Genomic DNA, 26,450 nt, shown 5'->3' on the forward strand with positions numbered 1-26,450 from the left:
TGAACCAAGTTCCAAAACATAGAACCAGAAAGCCAATTTATTAAATTACAATGACAAATACACTGTCATGGGATCTGCCTGAAGGATAGATCTGCAAAAGAAGCCAAATTCTAATCAGACAGTCCTTATAAATAAGGGGAGCTAGAGAAACACAGGCAGGAGACTAAGGAGGTTCAAATTATCCATATCACAGTAGGGATGGTATTCTCTATGAAAACCAAAATACTTACATTGAACTCTCTCTCTCTAGGGGTCTTTGGGTTTTATTCTCTACTTTAGGCAAATTCCAAGTAAGTTGGGGTCCTTCTCTTTGACCTTGTGCTTAAAACTTATCACGAAGATAGATGTATAACCTGCCAACAGAAAGTTCTGCCTGTGTACAACCTCATTTGTGGAGGGAAGGCCTCTCCTGAATCCAGCTCCTGGAGTGTTCGTTCCACAGGTTCATGACAACCTTGCCCTCACTTCCACTCAGCTAAGGGGAGAGCAATAGAAGACCAAAACTGACTAACTACAAATGAGATTCAATTTGATTACTAAGTGCTAAGAAGGTTGGGACTTTTTAAATTAATCGACAATTTTTCTTTCTTAAAATGTCATCATGCCTAGACTTTTATCTAGACTTTATTGTAGCTACTTCACCATAAACTTACAGGATTATAGAGACTTTGGACTACATGATTAATTGTCGAATCAATCAATCATTTTACACAGATGAGACAGAGATCTAGCAATATTCAGTGACCTGTCCAAAGACACACAACCATTCAGCAGTGAAGTAGGGAGTCAGTTCTGCCCTTAAATGCAGGTAAGGACCTCAGGAGATCTCCAATCTTTAGAGTGCCTTCTCAAAATGTTCTAAGTGGGGCCGGCCGAGTGGCGTGATGGTGAAGAACTGGCTTGGGATGCCAGAGGGCCCCGGTTCGGATCCCACATATGAGGGCCAGTGACACTGCACTCTACAGCTAAGATGCTGAACAACAGCTCAACCTGGAGCTGGGCTGCCGTGAGTCGCCGGAGATGGCGTAGGCTGCAGCCCCTGTGGCAGTGGGTTGCCATGGGCTACCGTGTGTAGCCAGCAGCCGCAGTGAGCGGCCGTCTAGAAGCCGGCGACTGATATGCCTCGCCCGGGAAGAGCGCAATGATGGTGCCAACTTGGGCCAATGAAGCAACATCCTCCACAATTAGACTGAAGAACAAAACGACAGCAACTTGTTTGTTCCCCTTCCCCCAATTCCCCAGCACGGTTCCCATCCCCCCAATTCCCCAATAAAAATCGTAAAAAAAAAAAAAGTTCTAAGTCCCCTCTAGTGCCTGAGACTGACCAACAATGCTGCCTGGCAAGGGTGCACTGTTTCTGGACTGGGAACCACATGGGTTCCACCACTCTCATGTCTCTGAGGCTCTCTCAGTCCATCTACCAACCCAGAGGGTCAAGCAGATGCCCTCGGAGCTCTGGAGCTTGAGCCTGTGGGGTTGTTTCAGGCCCACGTGTCTGGGCTCCAGTTCTAGAAGGCAGTCCTATAAGCAGATTGTTCTTACTATCCAGCATGGCTCTTCTTTTGCAGAATTATTCAAGAGTGGGTATCAGAATGGTCATGGGATAATGATCTAACTCTCACTCACGGTAGACACAGAATGAGTTCAGAGTTCTGGCCCATTAATAGTACACTGCTTACCCTTTGTGAGCTATGTGCGTGGACCTGTGCTTTGGCTATTAGTTGTTCACAGTGCTACCTCCTGTCTGTAGTACCTTCAGTAGCAGCGGTAGCTGAAGGCATTCTTGACACTGTGCACCTCCTGCCACTGGCACTCAAAGCAGTTACACGACTCCCTCCATAGGCACTGAGCAATGGGTCAGTCAGTCCTTGGGGATGATTGCTGCTGTCTCCTTTGAGGGCTTTCATAACCATTGCTCTGCAAAACCTGTACTCCTTTCCAATTGATGTCCTTTTTTGCTACCAATCAATATGGTGATGGCATGCTGAGACCAATATTTCCTGTGAAAATGAGATCAATCATCTCACTCTACCCACAGGATCTTCACTTATTCTCCTCACTGGTGTGTGTGGAAGGCAGCAGTGTGATCAACACTGAAATAGATCACATCCTAGACATTTCGTGATTACAGCCTAAATTGTTTAAGAGACAACAGAGCTGAAAGATGTATTCCAAATGGAGAAATGTATCATGAACAGAAGTAAATATTGTTCACTTTTTCTTGAAGTGGAAAGACACGAAATTAGTCAGGAATGAAAGATTTGATAATGAAGAGCATGAGGTGTTTCCTGAACCAGAACAGGAAAATATGGGACCTGGAAACTGTAAAGAATATTTATGTGCACTGATTGACGGTAAAAAAATATCTAAGTACCTCTATTCGTTTTTCTAAATCTTTATATGTCACAAATGTCAGGATTTCCTTCTTTATTATAGCTGAATAATGTTTCATTATATACTATATACCACTTTTTAAAAATCCATTCATCCATCAGTGGACACTTAGGTTGTTTCCATGTCTCGGCTATTGTGATTAATGCTGCAATGAACATGGGGCACTTCAAGATAGTGATTTCATTTCCTTCAGAATATACCCAGAAATGGGATTGCTGAGTCATGTGGTAGTTGCATTTAAAATTTTTTTTTGAGAAACCTCCATACTGTTTTCTGTAGTGGCTGTCCCAATTTACACTCCCACCAATAGCTCATAAGTGCTCCCTTTTTCTCCACATCCTTGCCAACACTTGGTTTTTTTGATATCAGCCATTCTAACAGGGGTGCAGCGACATCTCATTGTAGTTTTGGTTTGCATTTTCCTGTTGATTAGTGATGTTGAGCGTCTTTTCATGTACCTGTTGGCCATCTGTATGTCTTCTTTGGAAAAAATGTCCATTCAAGTGCCCATTTTTTAAATTCAGTTGGGTTTTGTTTATTTTGTTTGTTTGGCAATTGAGTTGTATGAGTTCTTTATATTTTTTGATATTAACCTCTTATCAGACACATGGTTTGCAAATAATTTCTCTCATTCCATAGGTTCCCTCTTCATTTTGTTAAATACCTCTTTTACTGTTCAATGCTTCTAAGTTTGATGTCATCCCACTTGTAGATTTTTGCTTTTTGTTGCCTGTGCTTTTGATTTCAGATCTAAAAAATCATTGCCAAAATCAATATCAAGGAGCTTTTTGACTATGTTTTCTTCTAGGAGTTTTATGATTTTAGGCCTTTAATCCATTTTAAGTTAATTTTTGTGAGTAGTGTAAAATAAGGATCCAGTTTCATTCTTTTGTATGTGAACGTCCAATTTCCCATCACCCTTTATTAAAAACACTATCATTTCCCCATTGAGTATTTTTAGTTCCCTTATCAAATATCAATTGACCATATATGCATGGATTTATTTACAAGCTCTCAATTCTTTTCCATTGACCTATTTGTCTGTTTTTATGCCATTACATATTGCTTTGATTACTATAGCTTTGTAGTATAGTTTGAAATCAGGAAGCATGATGCCTCCAGCTTTGTTCTTCTTTCTCAAGATTGCTTTGGCTATTTGGGGTACTTGTTGGCTCTGTACAAGTTTTAGGATTGCTTTTTCTGTTTCTGTGAAAAATGCCCTTGGAATTTTGATAGAGATTGCATTGAATCTGAAGATCATTTTGTGTAGTATGACTATTTTAACAATATTAATTCCTCCAATCCATGAACACAGAATGTCTTTTTGTTTATGTGTGTCTTTTATTTTTTCCATCAAACTTTTATACTTTTCAGTGTGCAGATCTTTTGCTCCCTTGGTTAAATTTATTCCTAAGTATTTTATTGTTTTAATTATTTAAGTATTTTATTGTTTTACTCTATTTGTAAACTGTATTGTTTTCTTTATTTCTCTGTTAGATTTTTTATTGTTATGTATAGAAACACAACTGACTTATGTATGTTGACTTTGTGTCCTACAACTTAACTTCATTTATATATTGGTTCTAACAGTTTTCTTGGTGGAATCTCTAGGGCTTTCTATAAGTAAGATAATGTTGTCTGAACAGAGAAAATTTTACTTCTTCTTTTCTGATTTGGATGCCTTTTATTTCTTTTTCTTGACTAATTGCTCTGGGGGACTTCCACTACTGTGTTGAATAGGAATGGTGAGAGTGGGCACCTGTGTCTTAGTCCTTATTTTAGAAGAAAAGCTTTCAGCTTTTCACTATTGAGTATGATGTTAGCTGTGGGTAATTATATATGGCCTTTACTGTGTTGAGGTATCTTCCTTCTATACCCAAATTGTTGAGATATTTTATCATGAAAGGAAGTTGAATTTTGTCAACTGCTTTTTATGCATCTGAGAATATCATATAATTTTCATTCTTTATTCTTTAATGTGTTGTATCACATTTATTGATTTCTGTATGTTGAACCATCTTTGCATCCCAGGTATAAATTCCACTTGATTTTGGTGTATGATCCTTTTAATGTGCTTTTGAATTTGATTTGCTAGTATTTTGTTGAGAATTTTTTCATCTATATTCATCAGGGATAGTGCCTGTGTCTGGCTTTGATGTCAGGGTAATGCTGTCCTCATAAAATGAGTTTGGCTTCTTCTATTTTCTGGAGGAGTTTGAAAGAATTGGCATTAATTCTTCTTTAAATGTTTAATAGAATTCACCAGTGAAGACATATGGTCCTCTACTTTTCTTTGATGGGAGGTTTTTGATTACTGCTTCAATCTCCTTAGTCTTTACTGTTCTGTTCAGATTTTCTATTTCTTCATAATTCAGTCTTGGTAGGCTTTACGCTTCCAAGAATTTATCTATTTCTTCTAGGTTATCCAATTTGTTGGTACAATCGCTCATAGTAGTCTCTTATGATCCTTTGTATTTCTATGGTATTGTAATGTCTCCTTTTTCACTTATAATTTTATTTACCTAGTCCTCTCTCCTTTTTTCTTAATTACCCTAGCTAAAGTTTTGTTAATTTTGTCTTTAAAAATAAAACAAAACTCTTAGTTACACTGATTTTTAACTGTTTTTCTAGTCTTTATTTCATTTATTTCTGCTCTGATCTTTGTTATATATTTCTTTCTCATAACTTTGGATTTAGTTTTTCTTTTTTTTTTCTAATTCCTTGAGGTGTAAAGTTAGGTTGTTTATTTGATATTTTTCTTTTTTCTTAGTGTAGATGTTAATTGTTATTAACATCCTTCTTTTTTATTTTTTAAGATTTTATTGGGGAATTGGGGGAGGGGAACAGCATTGAGGAATCCGGGAAGGAGAACACCCAAGTTGTTGTCCTTTTGTTCTTCAGTGTAGTTGTGGAGGATGTTGCTTCACTGGCCCATGTTGATATCATCATTGCACTCTTCCCGGGCGAGGCAGTCACTCACCGGCCATTGGATGGCCACTCACGGTAGCTCATGGCAGCTCAGGAAAGCTCACGACCGCTGCTGGCCAGTCCCCCACTGCAGCCTACATCATTGCTGGCGACTCACGGCAGCCCAGCTCCAGGTTGCGCTGTTGTTCACCATCTTAGCTGTAGAGGGCAGCATCACTGGCCCTCATGTGGGATCCGAACCAGGGCCCAGCTGCTCAGAGCTGGCATCCCAAGCCAACTCCTAACCAACGTGCCACTCGGCCGGCCCTAATTGCTATTAACATCCTTCTTAGAACTGCTTTTGTTGCACAGCATAAGTTTTGGTATGATGTGTTTTCATTTTTGTTTGTTTCAAGATACTTTCTGATTCTCTTTTGATTTTTTCTTTGATCCATTTGTTACTTAGAAGTGTATTCTTTAATTTCCACATATTTGAGAATTTTCCAGTTTTTCTCCTGTTATTGATTTCTAGTTTCATACCATGTAATCAGAAAAAATACTTGATATGATTTCAATCTTCTTAAATTTGTTAAGGCTTGCTTTATGGCCCTACATATGATCTATCCTGGAGAATATTTCATGTGCACTTGGGAAGAATGTATATATTTTGGGTTTTTGGATAGAATGTTTTGTGTATGCCTCTTAATTACATTTGGTCTATAGTGTTATTCAGATCCACTATTTTCTTTTAAATTTAATTCTGTCCCTGGATGATCTATCCAATGTTAAAAGTGGGTACTAACATCCCCTACTATTATTGTATTGCTATCTATTTCTCCTGTTAGTTCTGTTAATATTTGCTTTAAATTTTTAGGTGCTTCCATGTTGGAGATATATATATATATATATATATATATATATATATATATATATATATATATATATATATATATATTTACTTCAAAAAGATAAATGTTTTGCATTAGTGTAGGATGGGTATGGCTCCTGCCAGGTCTCTGGAAGGGATCTTACCTGCTGACTGTTAACAAAAAAATGAGAGAGGGATAAAATCACAAATGCACAGCTAACTACAGTTCTGAACTTACATGGCTAGCCATGTTTAAAATGATTCAGGGGGAACAGGAACTGACTTTATGTATAAGTCTCTTTTTTTCTCACAAAACTGAATGAAAAAACATCAGCATTTTTTAAACCTTGGCCACATAACAAAAACTGTATCTCATTGTCCATTTATTTGAAAAGCAAAGTCACTATGATGGTATAAAGGTGATAACTGGTGCCTGTTAATTTTTTGATAATGAACACTTTTTCTCTAAGAATGAGAATTATCTCCTCTCTCTCTTTCAACAAATGGGGTTGGCAGGACTGGCCTTGGATCATGGCTGAGATGAGATGAGCCTCAGCCTCAGGGCTATTTCACATTTCAAGCCAAGATTGTGGTCTGTAGACCTGGCTTTGAAGACATGAATAGGTGTGTCTTCTGCCAGGTTCCTGGACAAAAACAACTTTGAAAGAAATAAGGGATGTGAGAAAGTCCAGCAGGTTCTGACACAAATTCCCCAAGGAGAAAAAGGATCAGAAACTGGAAAGCCTGAAAAACAATCAGGCTGGGCAAAAGATATATGCTATATCATAGGAGGATAAGGCAGACTATTGAGCCAGTTCAAAAAGAAAAAAAGACTTAAAAAAAGGACAAATAGAAATGTAACCCTTGATTCATTGGGAGAACAGAATGAAGGAACATTTCCTGAGCTCTGAGTAATTTAAAAGAAAAAAACAACTGATTTCATTGAGGGAAAATAATTTTTCTCTTTGGAGGAAGGTAAAATGCAGTTTCCGATTCTTTGTCTGTTTGTAATAAATAAGAAATTTGCCCAACCTTTACTTTCTTAATGTATAAATATATGTATAAAAAATAATGAATAACCATTATTCATGTTATGGTTGATCATTGTTCTTAATCAAATCTCGTCCATGTAAATATTCACATGCAGCTTGTTTCTTGATAAGTCAACAAATGGCCTTGGGTCTTAATACTAATTGTGAACATAATTGAACTTATTTCTCACCTGCAGTCATCCCCTCTTTTGCAATTAACACATCTCAGCCTAGATTCTCTTCCAGACACCAGCCCAGAGTAAAGCTACTCTGCAACTGAATGAGTTTTTATAGCTGCTTTTTTTATCATAAAAAATCCAAATTTAAAGGCTAGATCATTAATTGAATTTTTTTTCTTTTCTTTCCTTTCTTCTTTCTTCTTTTTTAAATTACAGAGTAATGACAAAGGCACACTTATGAAAATCATGTTTGAAAAAGTTCTTGGTATTTTTTATTTTTTTTTAATTTTCTACTGTATGGCAGGAGTAAAGATCAGTGCTACAGAGACCAGCATTAGTAGTGGTTTCTGACATTTCCTTCGCTGTTTGCTTTGTCAATTGGGATTTAGTGTCTAAAGGTGTCTTTTAACAAATGAGGTGTTGGTTGTTCAGTTATGTTTCACTTTTCCCTGGTGGCTACTTAGCATCTGGTGAGCCCTTCCAATGGTGTTGGCAAGTCTCATCCCTCTCAGAGTGACTGGAAATGTACAACCGGTTACTCAGTGACTGCCAGCAAACAAAGAACTCTTGTATTCCATTCTGCTTTTATTGCCAAATGAATGTGTTGCTCTAATATCTAATAGTGTTTATCAGCTGCTGGTTCTGTTCTTTTCAGTGATGATTACTTGAACTTTCCAGTGTCCATATTGTCCTGCCATTTTCACAGTGCAGGGGAAGGCAGACATTGCAGAAGAATCTCAAACATTATTTCCTTTGAAGCCTCATTAAACTAAAGTAATCATATCTTCCCAAGCTGCAACATCTTGGCAAACCAGCCTCTCATCCAAAGTTTCCCTTCCCAGTAAATTTTGGAGCACTCTCTAATGCCTTTGTTTTCTTTATTTCCCAATTCAGATCTTTGGACAAAGCTATAGTTCACTTCACACAAATAATTAGTTCCCCAATAGTGGTGTGAAAATCAGGTATTTTTTTGTAAACTAAAATACATATTAAATTCTCTAGGGACAATAATGGCGCAAAAGAAATCTATTAGGATTTAAGTCAACTCTTTGTGACCATCCTTAACTTATGTATGTGGGAAACAATAAGTTGGTATGTCATGCATCCTTAACTATGAAGTGCACTTGTGGGAGATGTTCCCATTACAATGTGACATTTCAGGGCATTGATTTCAATACTGACCAATCTGAGTAACTATTGATTTCCATTGTTTGGAAATCTTTTCTCATTTCTCATTTTGTTTTTTGTTTGTTTTTTTAAGTAAAATATCAATAAATCTCAGGCTTGGGTTCTTTTTCCCAGAGACAACAGAGACAGGCAGTGTGTTGATATGAGGGAACACACTAGACGACTGTTGTCCATCCTGATTGGTCAGTGCCTTGCTCTATAGGTAACTAAAGTTTTTCCTATCATCCCCTTTCACAGCAATGTTCTTGTTTTTTTTTCAATAAGAATTATAAGGCATGAGAGTCTTGAATCAGTCATATAATAAACTATTGTTGAAGATACAGTAGTCACTTGAAATTTTCCTTCAATATATTTGAGTTACCAATCAATAGCTCACCTATACTTTTCTGGGCATACTATTTCTTCTTACAAACCACCACATAATAGCACAATTATTGCCTATATTAATGTTGAGATTACTGAATCTTATCTTAAAATATAGATTCCCCTCAGAATATTAATAATACTCTTTAAAATAGATGATATGATATGAAATATATGTGAATTCTAAACATCTTAAGATCATAAAATTATTTAAGTTTTTTCTTGGAAATGTGTTTTGTCATTCCTTATTTTTTTGAAGGGAGATAGCATTCATAGCAAAAACAAGACATCTATTTTTAACACTGTTATTACAGTGCCAATTATTTTTTCAATGGATGGTTCTCTGATCAAACAAGTGTGAGGAGTTTTTCCATCTATATTCTATCTTTTCAAGACTCACTGGGCCCTGAAAAGTCTATGGTTTTATAACAAATTAATGGCTTTAAATTTAACTGAGTAATTTCTATATTATATATTCATGGAATATTTTATCTGAGGTATGCCTAATAACAAAGCTTTGGGAAATACAGAACAAATATTTGCTTCCTACTTTGAGGTCATTTGTTAACTCGGAAGAAGGGTTGACAATTAAAATGCAGCACATAAAACATCGAAGATTTGACGTAGCACTCTGAGATTTGCAACATTATTAAATAATAGAATTCCAACAGAGAGGAAGCCCTTTTATTTGTTAGATGTTATAGACCCACTGCATAAGATGGAAGAGGATGCTGCCATTTTAATTATTCTGATAGCATATTCATTACATAAAAATCAGAAACAGACAAAGTCTACTCTATTCCACCTCCAACAAGTAGAATGAATGAGCCACTGCAAACCTTGATTCTCCTGGTAACACACCTATACAGCATAACACGGCCCATACAGAATAGCAAAGATAAAAAATGAGTAGAGACCAAATAGTCTTTACTTTGACATGCTGAAAGTAGTGCCACTTCCTTAAATTAGGATTTTTTTTTTTCAGCTGAGCCATCCTGCCACCTGTTGGCAGCACAGCGGCAGCTCAGCTCGGGTGGTGAATGGAACCGACGACCCTGTTGCTCAGAGCTCGCACTCTTAACCAACTGAGCCACTCAGCCAGCCTTTAAATTAGGATTTTCTTAATCGGTCCTTCAACGCACATCCCACTGACAAATTTTTCTGCCTTTACAGACCCTTGCAGTGATATTAAGAAACAGATTCCACATATGATGGTAAACTGAGGGCTACAAATAATGTATTCAGCATAGCCCACAATTTGTTTCCATTAACAGAGTCAAAAACCAAGGAAAGATCAATAAAAACAATTCTCTGTTATTCCTGGAAGGTTACTCCTTAAAGTGGTGGTAAGTAAAAGCAATGGTAAATTGTAGGACAGACATATCTTCCTGCTATGCATGGAGATGGTTGTCTTCAAAGACTCAGGTTTATGACACATGAAGAAGGAAATTGAGATGAAGAGATCCTATGACATGGTAGTTCTAGACTTCTGGAATACCTGAAAATATCCGGCAAAGCCTCGAGGTTTGCCAAGTGGAGCATGAGTACTGAACTTTGCCTAATTACCTTTTGCTTGCTATTACTGTATTCTGGCATTATATTTATTAGATTTATTTGGTTATTTGGAACACTGATTAGATCTAATTTAATTCCCTTATGCTGATTGAGTTACACTGTTTTTGTGCTATTCTCAGAAAAGAGGGATAGACACTAACATTTTATATTCTGTATTTTTGTCTAAGATAATGCTCCCAAATCAACAAATGTTTGTTGTGCACCCCAATTGTGACTCACATTGCTCTAGAAATTTTGGGTATATCAATTAATAAAATAAAGATCCCTGATCTGTCATTCTTGTATTCTAGTAGTGAAAGACAGATGTTAAAAAACAAAGTTAAGTGAAGGCTAAGGAGAAACAGAAAGAGTAGAGAAAGAGAAGGGTGATTGGGAGTGTAGGGATGACCCTTAAAATACGGAAGGAAATTAGCCAAGCATATACCTTGGGAAAAAAAATGTTATAGGCAGAGGAAATAACTGGAGCACAGGCCCTAAGGTAGGACATGCCAGGCATATTGGCAGAAAGCAAAGAGGGCAACCTGGGGCAGAGAGAGAGACTGGAGTGGGTAAAAGAGAGGAGGTCAGAGGGAGTGCTGGGGGCAGATGAGACTGTGAAGAGCCTGTGGGCCAAGGAGAGGTTGTTAGCTCTTATTTGAGTGAGATGGGAGCTATTGCAGGATTTTGAACAGAGGAGTGCTCTGATACGATGTACACTTTTAAAAGATTGTAAATGGAATTGTTTTCTTAATGTCTCTTTCTGATAGTTTGTTATTGGTTATACAAATGCAACTGATTTCTGAATATTGATTTTGTATCCTGCTACTTTACTGAATTCATTTATCGGTTCTAATAGTTTTTTGGTGGAATCTTTGGGGCTCTCTATATATAGCATCATGTCATCTGCAAATAATGACAATTGTACTTCCTCCTTTCCAATTTGGATGCCTTTTATTTCTTTTGCTTTTCTAATTGCTGTGGCTAGAACTTCCAGTACTATGTTGAATAAAAGTGGTGAAAGTGGAGGGGAAAAAAGATTATACTGTCTGCAGCAAAGAGAGTGAACTATAGGGGGCTAAGGGAGATAAGCAGGAAGACCCATTAGAAGGCAAGAGCCATAATCCAGGCAAGATATTATGACAGTTTACATGTCAGTAATAACATTGGGGGAATAAGAAGAATATGAGAGATTAAAAAAAAGAGGACTCAAAGATGATTTTAAGTCTAGTGGCCTGAGGAACTGGAAGGATGAAGTTGTCATCCCATCAACTGAGATGGGAAAATCATGGATGGAACAGGTTTGAGGGGAAAATATTAGGAGTTCATTTTTTTGGTTTTTTAAAGATTTTATTGGGGAATTGGGGGAGGGAAATAGCGTTGGGGAATTGGGGAAGGGGAACAGACAAGCCTCTGTTCTCTGGTTCCTCAGTCCAGTTGTGGAGGATGTCGCCTCACTGGCACATGTTGGCATCATCACTGCGCTTTTCCCGGGTGAGGCAGATCGGTAGCTGGCCACCGACGGCCACTCATGCCAGCTGCCAGCCATTCATAGTAGCTTTATGGCAGCCCACTGCAGCTCCACTGCAGCCCACGCCATCACTGGTGACTCACAGCAGCCCAGCTCCAGGTTGAGCTGCCGTTCACCATCTTAGCTGTAGAGGGCACAGTGTCACTGGCCATAATGTGGGATCCAAACCAGGGACCTGCTGCTCAGAGCTAGCCAACTCCCAACCAACACGCCACTTGGCCGGCCCAGGAGTTCAGTTTTGAACACATAAAATTTGACAAGTCTTTTAGATATCCAAGTGGATATGTAAGTAGGAAGTTGGAGATATATATGTCTAGAGTTTGGGAGACAGGAGGCTAGAGATTCCTTTTCTTTTTTTCACTGAATTCTCTACTCAAAATTAATAGAACATTTACTCAGGAAATTTTATATTAGCACATTGTCCAATATAGACACTGCAAGAAGGTGACTTTTGTTGGAATCCTTGAAAAGAGATCTCTGATTCTGGATCTTAACTAAAAACATATTTCAAAACATAATTTGACTTGACATTCTGAACAGTGAGTGAAATTTCTCTGGATGATAAGGACTTTCTGCCCATAAAAACCACTTATTCATCAATTCATGATATAAATGTTTATTTAACTCCTACAACATGTGAGGCCCCTATTCTTCCCCGTAGTCCATTATCTTGTTTGAATAGCAAAACTAGCCAAAGGTTCAGGGGAGAAATGAATTTGAAAGAAACACCTTGTAGAACAAAAGTTGGAAGGACAGCCTGGCAATTCCTTGATTTTGAGAAGAATTGCACTGAGGGCATCCTGATGTGAAAAAAAACATTTCAGAGGATAAAACAGCAGCAAACAAAACCATCATCTGGAGACAAGTGAGTTTCTGCTGCCACAGAGAATTGTTGAAAAATATTTTACATGTAACACATGTGTTTTATGCCCTGTGCTGCTTTGAAAACTGAAAATTGTCCTCACATATTCAGGGTTTTGTTTCGTTTTTTAATTGGAGAAAGCAGAAGGTGAACTCAAGAAACTAACCCCCCAAAATTATATCCCAGCATTTTAAAATTTTCTTTTCACTTTAAGTTCCATGAGACAAAATATGAGAAAGGAGGGTGATCCTTATAGGTAGAATACAGCAGATAGACACTATAAGAAGTCTATTAGAAGTAGAAATTCAATTCAAATGTGTCTAGTGTCCCTCATGTGCAAGGAATGGTTGGAAAAATGAAGAGTAATGAGAAACAGTCCTTCTCTCCTGTATTCATAGCTTAATAGGAGAGAGAATTATATATATACACATAAAAGATACTAATACTAAGCAGACTGTGCGAAATAGGGAAAGAAGAGATTAATTATGAGAGTGATATGATTATGCTTCTCAGAGCAGTAAGGATGTCTGCTAGGTTTTAAATAAAATACTAATAATAAAGACCAGAAACTAGGATGGAGAGGAATTTCTACACAGAGAGAACTTGAGCATAGATTTGGAGGCAGGAATTAAAGGCATATATGGGACAGTTAATGGTCCAGTGTTACCACAGCATTAAAAACATGGGGGCAAAGTTAAATGTACACATGTATGAATAATATAATGTAACAGAAAACACCCAAGCATGATGTTTGACATAGAGTAAAGTCTCAAAAAGTTAATCGAATGTTAGCTTGCATTTGAATACAATTTAGAAAGTGTGATAATGACAGAAATGAAAATGATTCAGGAAAAGTGAAAATCAATCATTATGGATGGACACAGCTAGTGCAGATCCTTCAGGCTGCATACAATTAGAGGTAGATTTACAACTTTTGCAATTAGTTTTGATAGCTTTATTGAGGTATAGCTGATATGTGATAAATTGGACATATTTAAAGTGTACAATTTGGTAAGTTTTGACATGTATACACCCATGAAACCAATTCCACAATCAAGATAATAAACATATCCATCTCCCCCAAATTTTCTCTTGTTCCTTAGTAACCCCTCCCTCCTACTCCCCAGGCAACCAATGATTTGCTTTCTGTCAAGTATAAATTAGTTTGCATTTCCTAGAATTCTATAAAAATGGAACCCTAAACTATAGTCTCCTTTTTTTGCATAAATCCTTTCACTCAACATAAATACTTTGAGGTTAACCATGTTACAGTATGCACCAATAGTTCCTTTCTTTTTATTGCTGAGTACTAGTTCTTTGTGTGGATATACCAAAGCTTGGTTCCATCCACCTATTGATGAACATTTTGGCTGTTTCCAGTTGCGGGCTATTACAAATAAAGCTGCTATGAACATTCATGTACAATTCTTTTTTCTTGCACAAGATACAAATACATGTACAAGATATTTCTCTTGGGTAAATATCCAGGCTTGGATTGGCTGGGTCACAGGATATGTAAACATTTAACTTTTTAAGAAACTGCCAAATTATTTCTCAAAGCAGTTGTATCATCTTACATTCTCAGCAACGGTGCATGGGAGTTCCAGTTCTTCCACATTCTTGCCAACATTCGTTAGTATGTCTTTTTAGGAATTTATTCTCTCACCACAAACAACCACATACAAATAACCCTTCTTCACTGATGGGATAAGTGCTGTAGAAAATGTTTTCAATGAATTTTTTAAAACAGCAAAATATCTATATTATTCAGAAAGATAGATAAATGCCAGGGGAAATATCTAAGTTAAGAAAATAGTTAAGGGGGTTGACTTCTAGAAAGTAGGATGAAAGGTAGAAAGAAAAGGAATAGGATACTACTGATATTTATTACATTTTGAAGACTGTTGGCTTTTTAAAACATACCATGGATTATTTTAACAGAAAATTAAAATATTTTTAAATGAATAAACCAGTCTCAGAGTTCTTTTCATAGGAGATATAAGTTACCTAAGTTTAATTAAAATATACTGTTAAATAAAATTCTTATTAGTTACTTGGTATTTTTTAAATACATTGGGAATTAATCATCATACTTAATGTATTTTGTAACCCTTAAATCAGAAGAATCATTGTTGTAGATAATCTGAAGACGATAACGTGTTCAAGCATTTCTGTTTATCACGAACAGAGTTCATACTGAAAAAATGAATAAACATTATGAAGACAAGTGCTTCTAATAGTCATTAGCCACACTTTATTAAATGTTTAGCTTTTGGAAGGTACTGGTGGAGATTAAATTTAAATAACTGACAAAGGTTAGAACCATTTGTAATTAAAGACACACAGCTTTAATTCATGTGTATTAAAGATTTCAGAGTCTCATTATTGCTCCTTTGACTGCTCTGATTACAAAATAAGATCTGGGAGGTAGTATAATATAAGGGTGAAGTACATGGTCTTTGGTGTCAAAAATCCCAAGCTTAACTCCTGACATCACCATTTATTAGCTACGTGACAATATATGTAAGGCAGCATTACAAAGCCTCCGTTTCTTCATCTCTAAAAATAGCATTAAAATGATGGCTACTTCTAAGGATTGTTTTGAGGACTACGTGATGTAAATTCCAAGCATAGAGCTGGGCACATAAGTGGTCAATAAAATCCAGCTATTGTTATCACCTGGGATTCATTACTCTAAAACACCCCAAGAGCTAAAAGTATTACAGGGGCTATAATTGAAAAAATGCTTGGATTTTATAACTATCCATGCCAATTAAAGCAGTTAATCGTTAAAATCCTAAAAGGACTCAAATTATGTTACTATAAGGAGAAGTAGATACCAACCTCTAGTTGATTAGTTAGTTGCTATATACTGACTGCACTAAGTTTCTTTTGAATCCCTACTTACAAATGAAAGTCAGAGCATATTCTATGCTTAAGGCAGTGGAGCTAACATTAGTTCTGCAAATATTTTTAAGTCATGGCTTGGAGATGAAGATATAAGATTATAGTAAATTCTGTGAGCAATTAAGTTCTATCAATTTTTCTGCTAATTTATCTTCAAATTCATCAACTCTTTCTTCTGCTAGCTCCATTCTGTTGTTAGATCCATTCAACGAGTTCTTTTATTCAGATACTGTACATTTCAGTTTCGGAAATTCCATCTGTTGTAAACATTTTTTTATTCCTCTGCTAAGAATTTCTATCTCTATAATAATTTCGAGTATATTTTTCATTATGTCACTGAGCATAGCTATAAGAGCTACTTTACAATCCTTGTTTGCTATTTTTAGCATCAGAGTCAGTGTCCATTGATTACCTTTTATTTTGAGAACAGTACACATTTTCTTGCTCTTTGACAAGAACTTTTGAATTGTAACCTGACATTGTGAACATGAACGTTCAGTTGTAGAGACTATGTTCTATTACAGTCCTCTGATGACTGTTGATTTTTTTTTTTTTGGTTTAGAAGTCAACTTGGTTGGAGTAAAACTGTAAATGCATTTATTCAGTATTTTAGATTCCACATATAAGTGAGATCATATGGTATTTGTCTTTCTCTGACTGACTTATTTCACTTAGCATAATGTTCTCTAGGTCCATCCATATCACTGCAAATGGTATGATTTCATTCTTCTTTATAGCTGAGTAATACTCTATTGTGTAAATGTACCATAGTTTCTTAATCCAGTCATCTACCAATGGGCATTTCGGTTGTTTCCAAGTCTTGGCTATTGTGAATAGTGCCGCAATGAACATAGGGGTGCATATAATTTTTCGAATTAATGTCTTGGGTTTTTCTGGATAAATACCTAAGAGTGGAATTTCTGGGTCACAAGGTAGTTCCATTTCCAGTTTTTTGAGATACCTCCATACTGATTTCCATAGTGTCTGCACCAGTCTGCAGTCACACGAACAGTACCCCAGGGTTCCCTTTTCCCCACAACCTCGCCAGCATTTGTTGTTTGTTGACTTATTGATGATAGCCATTCTGACTGGAGTGAAGGGGTATTTCACTGTGGTTTAGGAATCTAAAAAACTGAATAAATGAGAAATGTAAACAGAAGTAGTCTCAGAGACACAGAGGAAAAACTGAGCGCTGCTAGTTGGGAGGGGGTGGGGATGAAGGAGAAGGGGAAGGGATGAGACAATACAAATTGGTGACTACAATATGGTCTCAGGGATAGAAAATACAGTCTGGGGAATATAATCAATAATGTTGTAAATATTTTTAGGGGGTCAGATGGACTTGTGGCTTGTTAGGGAGACCACTTCATAAACGGTGTAGAGGCCTGACCACCACACTGTATTTCTGAAGCTGATGTTGAATAATATTGTATGTCAACTATAATTATATGTACATATAGTCACGGGATGTGGAGTAGAGAGTGGGAATGGATTCAATGGAATTGTAATAGATAAGTATGATATCAGGGGTGGGAGGGCAGTGGATGGGGGAGGGGGGTTGTTACTTTGTAAGGGGTGAAAAGGATAACTATTGCATTGTTCTGTATGCCTGAAACTAATACTAAAAATTTTTTTTAAAAACCTGTAAATGCATTGTCTTGAGAAACAGCTCCAAACTCATTCAATTTTTTAATCTTTAAATGGGCTGCTCACTGTTTACCAGGCACACGTGTGATTCAGATATCCGCCAGAGAATTTCACAGAATTTGTTTCCTCCCTCTCTGGTTCTCTCCTTTCTGTAATTCTATCCTCACATTCCAGGGGCTTTGGTTGCCGAAATCTGTCTTCAAGGCAACAGAACCTCAAGTTTCCTTTAAGGGTTTTGGCCATCTCATGCAGCAGCAATCAGAGTCCTCTCTTAATCTACATCCATGAAATTCAGAAACTCTTTCATATCATTCCACTTGCCTAAATGCTAACTTCCCTTCAGAAACTGCCTGCTTTGTTTGTTCTCCAGTGCCTTCATGTGGTTGATCTTCGTATTTTTTTCCAGCATTTATAGTTGTTATCTGTGGGAGGGTCAGTCTTGTAGAAGCTTACTCAGTCATACCAGAAGCACACAGGCCACTAATTGTATTTAAGTTATACTCTCCACAGGATTTGGGCAGGGTTGGTGGTAAGGGGTACAAAGATATCTGGACTACTCCAACCTTTCCCAAGAGAAAGGAACTCTAATTCGATGGGGTTAGATTCCAAAATACTGATTAGAGTGTATTTACTTGTGGGCAGGGTCATTATTTGTTCAAAAGTCACCTTGACTCTTTAAACTGATTGATGCCAAATTTAACAAGTAGAAAAAACAAATCACTTTGTTTCTTTCTCTGCTCTTTTTATCAGGAACTCTTAGATGCTTTCATTTCTTCAACTTCAGTTGCTTAATTAAAGCTAGATTTAAGATCTTGGTGTAAGTGGAGGAAAAGATCTCAGCTCTAAGCCATGTTCAGAAAACCTAAGGGCACTACATTAGAGTTTGAGATATAAGCATCTTTGATACTTTTTAAAAAGTATTCAGTTTCTCTTTTATAATTTTTCCTAAAGGGAATTCACAGAAAGAAGGGGAGTTTAGACAGCAGAATTTGGACATTCTGGGTCCCCAGCAAAAAATAACTTATTAGTTCCCCAAACTTTTCATTAAGGCCCTAAGTAGTGACAGTCAGAAGGCATGACAAAAAAGTGAAAGATATGGGGGAAGGAAAGTAAGGAGGAATGTAATAGAAAATAATCTGTTGGGAGAGCTCAAATTCTCTTAGAAACTACATAGAATTTTAAACATCTTTAGATCTTATATAATTAAATCACAAACAAGTTCCCACAATAAGTTATACAAGAGGGGCTAGCACCGAGATATGCTCACTCCAGCCCAGTAAGTTTCCAACAATACCGTATGCTGACAAGCAGTCGATAAGTCTACACTCCCTAAATCAAAGAACTTTGTTGCTGGAAAGATTATGAGTCTCATCATTAACTTTCAAGCCCCACTGGAAAATCCCTGGATTTTTGTTCCATTAAAATTTTTACTGTTATAATTTTGAGAAATTTCTCACAATAAAGTTCCTTGTATAGTTTGGTAGCTTAAAAATCTTACTGATGGGCCGGTCGAGTGGCGCGATGGTTAACAGCTGGGTTGGGATGCCAGAGGGCCCCGGTTCAGATCCCATATATGAGGGCCAGTGACACTGCCCTCTACAGCTAAGATGCTGAACAACAGCTCAACCTGGAGCTGGGCTGCCGTGAGTTGCCAAGGCGTAGGCTGCAGCCCCTGTGGCAGTGGGTTGCCATGGGCTACCGTATGTAGCCAGCAGCCAGCGTGAGCAGCTGTCCAGAAGCCGGCAACTGATCTGCCTCACCCGGGAAGAGCGTAATGATGGTGCCAACTTGGGTCAGTGAAGCAATGTCCTCCACAACTAGACTGAAGAACAAAAGGACAGCAATTTGTCTGTTCCCCTTCCCCCAATTCCCCAATAAAAATCTTCAAAAAAAAAATCTTACTGAGATATTGTTTATACTGTTTAATTAACATTTCAGCCTTTGTTAATATATATCCCACCTTCATCACACTTCCTGTGCTCTCATTACAGATAAATTTGTCTTCATACATATTTTATATAAAAATTTTTTCTTTTATATAAAAAAGATAGCCAAATGTGAATGTTTTATGATAAATGTTTCCCCCTTCTGCCTTGAATTTTTCAGTTAAAAAAATCCTTACCTAATCATATAAACATTATTTGTAAGTATATTACAAATAATTAAAGTATACTTTCTGTGCCAACTATTAGGACTTAAAATGAATATCCTCTGGTTATCTGAAAACAGCTCTGGTTTTATGCCAGTTTACAATACTCAGAAACCCTTAAAACTTGGCTGATTGTTATAGACTAATAAATTATTCTTTGATTTTCTAAGTCTGAAAATGCTGAAAAGCTATCAACAACCTGGCCTTACTTAAGAGTTTATAAGTTCCATAAATGCTTCACAAATTACTACACTGCCATAAGATTGCCCCCGTTTAAAAATGCTAAGTAAAGCAAACCAAATACAGACAAAAGCCAATTGCTCCAAGAATTGTTCATAAAACCCATGTCCCTAGAGACAACCACACCATCTCTAACATTTGACACTGTTATTCTCTGACTCCATCAGGCCCACATCTAGAACCAGCTGGATAAGGAAGGATGCTGAAATAGTTTTATGACCAACTTAAACACTATACAGCATCTGTTCAACCCACAGCTAGGTGTTATGCAAAGTGTGTTCTGGCCCAGAACCTTCCAGGACAACTCTTAAATCCTCTGAATTCTCTATTTCTCATTTGAAAACCTGCATTTCTCCATTGAAATGGTCATACTTTATACATTCATTATGTATAAAAACCTGCTAAACTTACAATGGTTTTTAAAAAGATTTCTGTCTCTCCTCTGCCTCTAATTCATCTAAGGATTCATTTTCCATCCTCTCTTTTTGGACTCAGGAAAACAAGCCACCAAGCTGAAGTTCTTTGGATGGGAACCTATGCCTGTTACATCATTCATAACTAGTAAAACTGTTTTTAAAGAAAAATGTGGCACACTGAGTGAGGTAATATTTCTTATGCGGTTGACTTTTCAATCAGCTGTGGTGTTTTGTTTTGTCACGATGTAATTATCTAGTATTCACATATAAATGCAAAGTCATACTCAGTGTGAAGTGTAGATATCTTAAGTGGGCTCTGAGAATGGCAGTGTGGTAATTGTTGAAGCTTCGTGATGAGTTCATGGTGGCTCATTATCATATTCTCTAATTCGATGTTTGAAAATTTCCACATTAAACGTTAAATTAAAAAATAGAGAGAGAATGTTCTTTGAGTACAGCAAGTCACTCTGGACTCTAACATTTCAATGGGACCTATGAACAAATAATCAGGTAAAGTACATATTTAGAATTGCTGAACTGTGTTCAGATTAATCTTCAATTTCCAGATACCTGCGATGTGGAGCTCTGTAGAAACTGTGGAAAATCAAGAAATTAGAGGAACCAGATTTCTTTTCCATCCAAACTAATTGGTGACACAGAGCCCTCATCATTCTCATGTGCATGCCACTTGCGCTTCATTCAACATTTAGCTACTGCAGAGGTGATATGCACATCATTACTTCTAGCACTGACCATTTTGCCATCAACCTGACCCTCTCAGATTCATTATGAAAAATGTAACTGCTACTTAAAGGGACTTAAGTATGGAGATTTTAGTCCCTAACCTCTTAGTCTGGACTTGTTATTACCGACGGATTTCAGATTTGTGAGGAAAACCTGCAAAAATTTCTAGAATTAAAATTTTATGTTGGAGTGCTTTCCAAAAAGTACGTCATGATACTTTAAAGACAATCATTCATCCTTTTAAAGACTTGCAGACTAGTATTTCTTAGCATGTTCCTATGTATTTAACATATTCCATTAAAAGGAAATGCTCTCCCTTAGTCCTTAGCTAAATTTCTCATACTAGAATTTAGTTTTATAGGTCCTTAACTCAATCACTTTCGTGCAATTGTTTACTCCATTATTTGAGTACTGAAAACATGCCAGGCATTCTTTCAAGAGCTGAGGACATAGCAATAAAACAAAGTTCTAAAGGACTTTATATTTAACAGGGAAACAGATAATAAAAAATAAATAAGTAGTATGCTAGATGCTGATAAGTGCTCTGGAAATAAATAAAGCAGTGAAAGAGGGAAAAGGACACTAGGGAGGGGCTGTTGATGTTTTATAAAAAGTAGCCAAGAAAGGTTTTATTGTCAAGTTGATATTTGAATCCAAGGAGCTTTGACATGAGAAGGAAACAATAAAAATAACTGAAAGAAGCATGTTACAGACAATGGAATAGCAAAGGCTTTAAAGCAGCATCATACTCAGTGAATTCAAAAACAGCAGGGAGTGGGACTAGGTGGTAGGGTGGGACCAGATCCTGGAGGCCCCAAGAGAACTACCTTGTACACTAAGCCAAAAGGAACCATTGCAGCGTTTCAAGCAGAGGACCCACAGGACTACCTTTTCACAAGGGTCCCTCTGGCTACCGTTTTAAGAACAGACTGTAAAGGTGCAAAGTTAGAAGCCAGGAGAGGGACGGCCAGTTAGCTCAGGTGGTTAGAGCACAGGGCACAGTGCTCATAACACTAAGGTTGCCAGTTTGATTCCCACATGGGCTACTGAGGTGCACCCCCCACAACTAGGTTGAAACAACTACTCGAATTGGAGCTGATGGTTCCTGGAGAAACACAGTTCCCCAATAAAAAGAGTCTATCTGATTTAAAAAAAAAAAAAGCCAGAAGACCAGTAAGGAAGCTAACACACAATCCAGGTAACACAATCCAGGCAAGCGATGAAGACTCCCTGGCCCTGGGTAGTAGTGGTAGAAGTGGTGAGTAGTGATTAAACTCCAGACATAGTTTCAAGACAAGGCCAACAGGATTAGCTGATGGGTTGTGCATACACAATATATGTAATAAATGTCAAGGAAGACTCTAAGGTTTTTGGTCTGAGCATCTGAAGAAAATAATCGCCATTTGCTGAGAAAGGGAAGACCATGAGAGGGCAAAGCAGCATGCAGACCATTTTCTGAGGCCTGGGTTTGTTGCTCCCTTTCTCCTTTGTTCCTCCCAAATTGCACAAAATTCACAGGTATGTTCTGAGAGCCACGAGATGACAGGGTTTATCATTACTCCTCAACAAACACAAGAAGGCCGCCAAGAGCACTTCCTTTCCACTTTCTCAACCCCATCCTTCTCTCCTAGAACACAGAAATAGAAAAACCTCACAATCTTTTCTGAAAACATACGAATCATAGGAAAAAGATCAGATTCATAGGAGCTGAGAGGTGGCAAATTGCCCACAGCTGTATTTCTCATAGAAAAGAATGCCTCGTGGGAAGTTAAAGTCAAACTTCCTTCCTGAAATCTAGGTACCACGTGAGTTCAGAGCAGAAGCAGGATTTGAGCTGCTCAGGAGCCTGTCAAACAGAGGAGGGAGGTTACCACTGAGGCAGCTCAGGCAGAAGGAGGTTCCCGAGAAGCCAGGCCATGTGTGGGTCGCCTAGGGGACAAGGGGAATGACAGGAGGGAGAGGAGGATGAAGCCATGGGGCAAGGGCAGGTCAAGAAAAGAAACCTGGGCTGAGCCTGCAGAAAGTACAGCAGGAAGACAGAAATCATGCCTCCTCTGGGATTTCTTCCTGGATTCTCCTCCCTCACCTTCCCAGTCCCCGAGCAGAATTGGTGTCCCCTTGGCACCACCACATACCCTGTACACTTGGTGGAAGTACCTATGTTGTATGTGTGTTGATGTGCCTACCTAACATCTGGGAAGTTTCTCACAGACAGTGAAAGTTCAATCAACACTCATAGACTTGTGCTGAAGGCTGGGGCGCAGGAAGAAAATTCAGAGAGTCTCCCTCAATGCAGAGAAACCAGAAGACAATTGTATTCTTCTCCTATATGTATATACAGGCACCAAATAACCACAACCTTGGTAACTTAAAACAACACACCTTTGCTGTCTTATAGTTCTGGAGGCCAGGAATCCAAAATTAGTTCCACTGAACTGAAATCGAGTTCCCAGCAGGGCCAGCCCTCCCTCAGATCTTCTTCGGAAGAATCTGTTCCTTCCCACTTCCAGCTGCTGGCTGCTGCTGGTATTCTCTGGCTTGTGGCTGCTTCAATCTCTGGGTCTGTGGTCACATTAGCTTTGATTCTGCACATGTGTCAAATCTCCTCCTGCTCCTCTTATAGAAACACTTGTGATTACATTTAGTGCTCACACGGATAAGCCAGAATAATCTCCCCATCTGCAGATCCTTAATTTAATTACATCTGAGAAGACCCCCCCCCACCCTTTTTTTCTTGCCATATAAGGTCCCATTTACAGTTTCCAGGGCTTAGGATATGGACATCTTTTGGGAGGCCATTATTCAGCCTACTACAACAATCAACGTAGTTATATATAAAGGCAGAAAGAATGAGGTAGAAAGAATACAGGAGGGAGGGACACTGTATTCTTGTATTCTTTTGACTTTGGGGAACATGTTAATGTTCTTTATATTAAAAAAAATAAAATTAAATCAATAAGAATGAGAAAGGAGAAAAAACCTTAAGCTGAAAGTAAACTGAAAGAAAGTGCCAATATTTCAAATAAATGACATAACCACACCTACGGGGTAGGAGAGAATATATTAATCCAAACAATGTATGATCACAGTATTTGACCATATATCTCAGTCCTAGGAGAAGCAGGGTGCCAAAGGGGCACCCAAAAACAAATAACCAAAAACAAACACTGGACTATTTTTGTAGGTTTGTTTTTTGTAATAGTGTGGACAAAACAATTCTGAAACTATTTGAGATGCATTACAGGAATGAACAAGTGAGCAAACATATTGATGTTTTGGAGAACCAGGACTATCACTGTAGAAGAAGGGGTGTAAAAATGTGAAATGTGGAAAAGCCAAAAAGAACCCTATGGGGAATTAAATTTGGTGGTACTGGTGTAAGTTATGATTCCTAAAGCATATGTATGTATGTGCATATGCCTGTATATACATGTATACTTGTGCTTGTGTGTGTGTGTGTGTGTGTGTGTGTGTGTGTGTCTGTGTTTAGGTATGTATAGACACAAGCATATATTTTCTAGATCTGCCCACTAGGAACTAGAAGGAAAGACACCCTGGTAGCAATGAGCACACCTAGCACCCAGACCTTAATGTCTAATACTATTTCACACTATAAAAACACCAGGGCTCCTCAGGGAAATGGCTGGTTTCGGAACTTGGACAATTTCTGGATTACAAAAACCTGGAACTTCTTATGCCAAGAAGGAAACAAGCATGCACCAAGCTTGTTTGGGCATGAAACAAGCATGATAGGGCATGTAAAAAGACACAGAAGTAAACTCTCAGGGGCTCCCACTGGTCATATCTGTGATAATTTGAGCACTAGAATCATCAAGGACAAGAATGAATTACAAACCATTGAAAAACTAGAATCCATGAGCCATTTGTCTACTAAATAAAGGATAAATCAGTCAGTGGAGGAGAATGGCAGTTAGTTGCTTATAGTAAAATGCCAGTGCAGACGGAAATGTGGGAGTAGTGCTGGAGCCAGCCAATTACAATTTTGCAACCATCATATTAAAGGTTGAGCACCATCAACAGGCATCAATCTAGGGGAAGATTTTTATTAAATTTGGATTGTCTTAAAGCATCTCCCCCAGATTGCTTACTGATTACAAAGGAAAAAGGTAGTGGTTTTACAGTGGAGAATTGAACATCTTGACTGGGTTCCAAAATTAACATCACCATTAAAGGGCAGATGGGTATCATGTGCCTCAAGATGTGATGTCCTGACAAGGATATGGCATTACTCATGAAGTACCCCAGCCAAGAATACACAACCAGAATCTAAGTATGAGAAACCATCAGACAAACCCAAAAGGAGGAACCATTCTATTAAATATATATAGTGTATTCTTCAAAAATGCCAATACTATAAAAATCAAAGCCTGTGGAAATTTCTCGGTTTAAAAGACTCTGAAAGACATGATAACTAAATGCAATACTAAGCTATATTCTGCAGTGAGGAAAAATACTATAAAGACATTATTAGATCAAATGACAAAATTGAAATGTAAAAGATAGGTTATATAAAATGTATTAAGGTTGAATTTCCTGAAGTTGGCTAACTAAATCATTTCTATATGAGAGGATATCCTAATTCTTAGGAAATAACAGAGAAATATTTAGGGGGAAAGGTCTATACAGTATGCAACTTACTCCTAAATAGCTCAGAAAAAAATCATATGTGCATATGTATGAATATATATGGTACACACAGTGATAAAGCAAGTGGAGTAAAATGTTAGCAATAGGTGAATCTGAGTAAAAGATATACAGATGTTTTTTGTGCTGTTCTTATTCTTGTAACTTTTCTGTGACTGTGAAATTATTTCCAAATATAAAGGTTTTTTTAAATTGCATTGTTCACTGTCATCTTTGAGCTATTTAGGAGATGTAGCAAAAATTATTGAGCCAACAGTAAAGTTCTTTGAGATGAAAATAGTACTGTGAAGCACTTTTAAAGGAGGCATCACTTCAGACAGATTTTTGTTGACTCTAAAACCCTGAATTTCCAATTACTTTATCATAAAAGTCTGCACACCCAACAGCAATATCTCAGGATATTCACATTTCTCCTGAATTCAAGCAGGAATGAGTCACTATTAAGTAAGCCTACCCCTTCTGGAAATCCTTTGAAATAAAGAATAAAAGTAACAAATATATTAAAGATGAGCAACAATTCTGGGAAAAACTTAGTCTAAAGAACTGTAACTCCAAACCATGGGCTGAGATTTTAGTCCACGACAACACAGCATCAGAGACCAAAGAATCAAGTTTAGGAGGGCAGTCTTGAACACTACAAGAGATAGTAGACTTCAAATCCTTTGTATTTTTATTTTTTGGCAATTTGTTGTTCGTGCTTCCTAGGAAAATAATGAAGGATTATTGGGATTATTAAAATTAAGAAATGCTCATATACAATAAATGTTCCTTCACAGGAGGCAGCCTGGGGAATCCTTCATTTATACTC

This window comes from Hipposideros armiger, unplaced genomic scaffold, assembly GCF_001890085.2.
Source record: "Hipposideros armiger isolate ML-2016 unplaced genomic scaffold, ASM189008v1 scaffold_358, whole genome shotgun sequence".
NCBI classification, from domain to species: domain Eukaryota; kingdom Metazoa; phylum Chordata; class Mammalia; order Chiroptera; family Hipposideridae; genus Hipposideros; species Hipposideros armiger.